This window comes from Ambystoma mexicanum, chromosome 4q (assembly GCF_040938575.1).
Source record: "Ambystoma mexicanum isolate Mex_15411 chromosome 4q, UKY_AmexF1_1, whole genome shotgun sequence".
Taxonomy (NCBI): Eukaryota; Metazoa; Chordata; class Amphibia; order Caudata; family Ambystomatidae; genus Ambystoma; species Ambystoma mexicanum.
Window position 1 is genome coordinate 529,936,998 of NC_090928.1, and position 6,466 is coordinate 529,943,463.

At 38.9% G+C, this 6,466-nt stretch overlaps 1 non-coding gene across 1 annotated transcript; it reads right to left on the reverse strand.

Annotated features, from left to right (window-relative positions):
- Positions 1-6,175: 6,175 nt before the first annotated feature.
- Positions 6,176-6,248, reverse strand: TRNAK-CUU (transfer RNA lysine (anticodon CUU)). Its single transcript has one exon. It is a non-coding gene; the product is annotated as a tRNA-Lys (tRNA).
- Between the last annotated feature and the right edge of the window lie 218 nt (positions 6,249-6,466).

Consider the following 6,466-nt stretch of genomic DNA (forward strand, 5'->3'; position numbering starts at 1 on the left):
TCCAGACATGCATTCATATATTGCATGTTAACAATGAAAATATTGCAAATATTGTAAAGAGACTTTCAATTTCTATTTTTTTGGTCAAAAAGCACTACAATTTTAGTTGTTTACGCCCAACGTGGGGCTCGAACCCACGACCCTGAGATTAAGAGTCTCATGCTCTACCGACTGAGCTAGCCGGGCTCCTTTGGATGCCTATAGTTTTCTTCCCTATCCCTGCACTGCCGCTTTCCACAGATAGGATGCTGTGTAATCATAGGCTCTGGTGGAGTTTGGAAAGAAAATACACATCAGCCAGAGGCAGAAATAGTCTAAGAAAGTTACAAACACAATTACCAGTCAATATCAGAACGCATTCAAGAATATCAGGAAATAGCCGATTAAACCTGTGTGGAAAAAAGTCTTATTTGTGTTTTCTCCACTTTATTTTATAGTAAGATGATACATACTTTTTCTTTTACAGTGAATACATTAAGGTGTGGTATTGCCCCATTACACATCATCCAGACATGCATTCATATATTGCATGTTAACAATCAAAATATTGCAAATATTGTAAAGAGACTTTCAATTTCTATTTTTTTGGTCAAAAAGCACTAAAATTTTAGTTGATTTCGCCCAACGTGGGGCTCGAACCCACGACCCTGAGATTAAGAGTCTCATGCTCTACCGACTGAGCTAGCCGGGCTTCTTTGGATACCTATAGTTTTCTTCCCTATCCCTGCACTGCTGTTTTCCACAGATAGGATGCTGTGTAATCATAGGCTCTGGTGGAGTTTGGAAAGAAAATACACATCAGCCAGAGGCAGAAATAGTCTAAGAAAGTATCAAACACAATTACCAGTCAATATCAGAACGCATTGAAGAATATCAGGAAATAGCCGATTAAACCTGTGTGGAAAAAAGTCTTATTTGTGTTTTCTCCACTTTATTTTATAGTAAGATGATACATACTATTTCTTTTACAGTGAATACATTAAGGTGTGGTATTGCCCCATTACACATCATCCAGACATGCATTCATATATTGCATGTTAACAATCAAAATATTGCAAATATTGTAAAGAGACTTTCAATTTCTATTTTTTTGGTCAAAAAGCATTAAAACTTTAGTTGTTTTCGCCCAACGTGGGGCTCGCACCCACGACCCTGAGATTAAGAGTCTCATGCTCTACCGACTGAGCTAGCCGGGCTCCTTTGGATGCCTGTAGTTTTCTTCCCTATCCCTGCACTGCCGTTTTCCACAGATAGGATGCTGTGTAATCATAGGCTCTGGTGGAGTTTGGAAAGAAAATACACATCAGCCAGAGGCAGAAATAGTCTAAGAAAGTATCAAACACAATTACCAGTCAATATCAGAACGCATTGAAGAATATCAGGAAATAGCCGATTAAACCTGTGTGGAAAAAAGTCTTATTTGTGTTTTCTCCACTTTATTTTATAGTAAGATGATGCATACTTTTTCTTTTACAGTGAATACATTAAGGTGTGGTATTGCCCCATTATACATCATCCAGACATGCATTCATATATTGCATGTTAACAATGAAAATATTGCAAAGAGACTTTCAATTTCTATTTTTTTGGTCAAAAACCACTAAAATTTTAGTTGTTTTCGCCCAACCTGGGGCTCGAACCGACGACCCTGAGATTAAGAGTCTCATGCTCTACCGACTGAGCTAGCCGGGCTCCTTTGGATGCCTATAGTTTTCTTCCCTATCCATGCACTGCCGCTTTCCACAGATAGGATGCTGTGTAATCATAGGCTCTGGTGGAGTTTGGAAAGAAAATACACATCAGCCAGAGGCAGAAATAGTCTAAGAAAGTATCAAACACAATTACCAGTCAATATCAGAACGCATTGAAGAATATCAGGAAATAGCCGATTAAACCTGTGTGGAAAAAAGTCTTATTTGTGTTTTCTCCACTTTATTTTATAGTAAGATGATACATACTTTTTCTTTTACAGTGAATACATTAAGGTGTGGTATTGCCCCATTACACATCATCCAGACATGCATTCATATATTGCATGTTAACAATCAAAATATTGCAAATATTGTAAAGAGACTTTCAATTTCTATTTTTTTGGTCAAAAAGCACTACAATTTTAGTTGTGTTTGCCCAACGTGAGGCTCGAACCCACGACCCTGAGATTAAGAGTCTCATGCTCTACCGACTGAGCTAGCCGGGCTCCTTTGGATACCTATAGTTTTCTTCCCTATCCCTGCACTGCCGCTTTCCACAGATAGGATGCTGTGTAATCATAGGCTCTGGTGGAGTTTGGAAAGAAAATACACATCAGCCAGAGGCAGAAATAGTCTAAGAAAGTATCAAACACAATTACCAGTCAATATCAGAACGCATTGAAGAATATCAGGAAATAGCCGATTAAACATGTGTGGAAAAAAGTCTTATTTGTGTTTTCTCCACTTTATTTTATAGTAAGATGATACATACTTTTTCTTTTACAGTGAATACATTAAGGTGTGGTATTGCCCCATTACACATCATCCAGACATGCATTCATATATTGCATGTTAACAATCAAAATATTGCAAATATTGTAAAGAGACTTTCAATTTCTATTTTTTTGGTCAAAAAGCATTAAAATTTTAGTTGTTTTCGCCCAACATGGGGCTCGCACCCACGACCCTGAGATTAAGAGTCTCATGCTCTACCGACTGAGCTATCCGGGCTCCTTTGGATGCCTATAGTTTTCTTCCCTATCCCTGCACTGCCGTTTTCCACAGATAAGATGTATTTTTTTGGTCAAAAAGTACTACAATTTTAGTTGTTTTCGCCCAACGTGGGGCTCGAACCCACGACTCTGAGATTAAGAGTCTCATGCTCTACCCATGCTCTACCGACTGAGCTAGCCGGGCTCCTTTGGATGCCTATAGTTGTCTTCCCTATTCCTGCACTGCCGCTTTCCACAGATAGGATGCTGTGTAATCATAGGCTCTGGTGGAGTTTGGAAAGAAAATACACATCAGCCAGAGGCAGAAATAGTCTAGGAAAGTATCAAACACAATTACCAGTCAATATCAGAACGCATTGAAGAATATCAGGAAATAGCCGATTAAACCTGTGTGGAAAAAAGTCTTATTTGTGTTTTCTCCACTTTATTTTATAGTAAGATGATACATACTTTTTCTTTTACAGTGAATACATTAAGGTGTGGTATTGCCCCATTACACATCATCCAGACATGCATTCATATATTGCATGTTAACAATCAAAATATTGCAAATATTGTAAAGAGACTTTCAATTTCTATTTTTTTGGTCAAAAAGCACTAAAATTTTAGTTGTTTTCGCCCAACGTGGGGCTCGAACCCACGACCCTGAGACTAAGAGTCTCATGTTCTACCGACTGAGCTAGCCGGGCTCCTTTGGATGCCTATAGTTGTCTTCCCTATCCCTGCACTGCCGTTTTCCACAGATAGGATGCTGTGTAATCATAGGCTCTGGTGGAGTTTGGAAAGAAAATACACATCAGCCAGAGGCAGAAATAGTCTAAGAAAGTATCAAACACAATTACCAGTCAATATCAGAACGCATTGAAGAATATCAGGAAATAGCCGATTAAACCTGTGTGGAAAAAAGTCTTATTTGTGTTTTCTCCACTTTATTTTATAGTAAGAAGATACATACTTTTTCTTTTACAGTGAATACATTAAGGTGTGGTATTGCCCCATTACACATCATCCAGACATGCATTCATATATTGCATGTTAACAATGAAAATATTGCAAAGAGACTTTCAATTTCTATTTTTTTGGTCAAAAAGCATTACAATTTTAGTTGTTTTCGCCCAACATGGGGCTCGCACCCACGACCCTGAGATTAAGAGTCTCATGCTCTACCGACTGAGCTATCCGGGCTCCTTTGGATGCCTATAGTTTTCTTCCCTATCCCTGCACTGCCGTTTTCCACAGATAGGATGTATTTTTTTGGTCAAAAAGTACTACAATTTTAGTTGTTTTCGCCCAACGTGGGGCTCGAACCCACGACTCTGAGATTAAGAGTCTCATGCTCTACCGACTGAGCTAGCCGGGCTCCTTTGGATGCCTATAGTTTTCTTCCCTATTCCTGCACTACCGTTTTCCACAGATAGGATGCTGTGTAATCATAGGCTCTGGTGGAGTTTGGAAAGAAAATACACATCAGCCAGAGGCAGAAATAGTCTAAGAAAGTATCAAACACAATTACCAGTCTATATCAGAACGCATTGAAGAATATCAGGAAATAGCCGATTAAACCTGTGTGGAAAAAAGTCTTATTTGTGTTTCTCCACTTTATTTTACAGTAAGATGATACATACTTTTTCTTTTACAGTGAATACATTAAGGTGTGGTATTGCCCCATTACACATCATCCAGACATGCATTCATATATTGCATGTTAACAATGAAAATATTGCAAATATTGTAAAGAGACTTTCAATTTCTATTTTTTTGGTCAAAAAGCATTAAAATTTTAGTTGTTTTCGCCCAACATGGGGCTCGCATCCACGACCCTGAGATTAAGAGTCTCATGCTCTACCGACTGAGCTATCCAGGCTCCTTTGGATGCCTATAGTTTTCTTCCCTATCCCTGCACTGCCGTTTTCCACAGATAGGATGTATTTTTTTGGTCAAAAAGTACTACAATTTTAGTTGTTTTCGCCCAACGTGGGGCTCGAACCCACGACTCTGAGATTAAGAGTCTCATGCTCTACCGACTGAGCTAGCCGGGCTCCTTTGGATGCCTATAGTTTTCTTCCCTATTCCTGCACTGCCGTTTTCCACAGATAGGATGCTGTGTAATCATAGGCTCTGGTGGAGTTTGGAAAGAAAATACACATCAGCCAGAGGCAGAAATAGTCTAAGAAAGTATCAAACACAATTACCAGTCTATATCAGAACGCATTGAAGAATATCAGGAAATAGCCGATTAAACCTGTGTGGAAAAAAGTCTTATTTGTGTTTCTCCACTTTATTTTACAGTAAGATGATACATACTTTTTCTTTTACAGTGAATACATTAAGGTGTGGTATTGCCCCATTACACATCATCCAGACATGCATTCATATATTGCATGTTAACAATGAAAATATTGCAAATATTGTAAAGAGACTTTCAATTTCTATTTTTTTGGTCAAAAAGCACTACAATTTTAGTTGTTTTCGCCCAACGTGGGGCTCGAACCCACGACCCTGAGATTAAGAGTCTCATGCTCTACCGACTGAGCTAGCCGGGCTCCTTTGGATGCCTATAGTTTTCTTCCCTATCCCTGCACTGCCGCTTTCCACAGATAGGATGCTGTGTAATCATAGGCTCTGGTGGAGTTTGGAAAGAAAATACACATCAGCCAGAGGCAGAAATAGTCTAAGAAAGTATCAAACACAATTACCAGTCAATATCAGAACGCATTGAAGAATATCAGGAAATAGCCTATTAAACCTGTGTGGAAAAAAGTCTTATTTGTGTTTTCTCCACTTTATTTTATAGTAAGATGATACATACTTTTTCTTTTACAGTGAATACATTAAGGTGTGGTATTGCCCCATTACACATCATCCAGACATGCATTCATATATTGCATGTTAACAATCAAAATATTGCAAATATTGTAAAGAGACTTTCAATTTCTATTTTTTTGGTCAAAAAGCACTAAAATTTTAGTTGTTTTCACCCAACGTGGGGCTCGAACCCACGACCCTGAGACTAAGAGTCTCATGCTCTACCGACTGAGCTAGCCGGGCTCCTTTGAATGCCTATAGTTTTCTTTCCTATCCCTGCACTGCCGCTTTCCACAGATAGGATGCTGTGTAATCATAGGCTCTGGTGGCGTTTGGAAAGAAAATACACATCAGCCAGAGGCAGAAATAGTCTAAGAAAGTATCAAACACAATTACCAGTCAATATCAGAACGCATTGAAGAATATCAGGAAATAGCCGATTAAACCTGTGTGGAAAAAAGTCTTATTTGTGTTTTCTCCACTTTATTTTATAGTAAGATGATGCATACTTTTTCTTTTACAGTGAATACATTAAGGTATGGTATTGCCCCATTACACATCATCCAGACATGCATTCATATATTGCATGTTAACAATGAAAATATTGCAAAGAGACTTTCAATTTCTATTTTTTTGGTCAAAAAGCACTAAAGTTTTAGTTGTTTTTGCCCAACGTGGGGCTCGAACCCACGACCCTGAGATTAAGAGTCTCATGCTCTACCGACTGAGCTAGCCGGGCTCCTTTGGATGCCTATAGTTTTCTTCCCTATCCCTGAACTGCCGTTTTCCACAGATAGGATGTATTTTTTTGGTCAAAAAGCACTACAATTTTAGTTGTTTTCGCCCAACGTGGGGCTCGAACCCACGACCCCGAGATTAAGAGTCTCATGCTCTACCAACTGAGCTAGCCGGGCTCCTTTGGATGCCTATAGTTTTCTTCCCTATCCCTGCACTGCC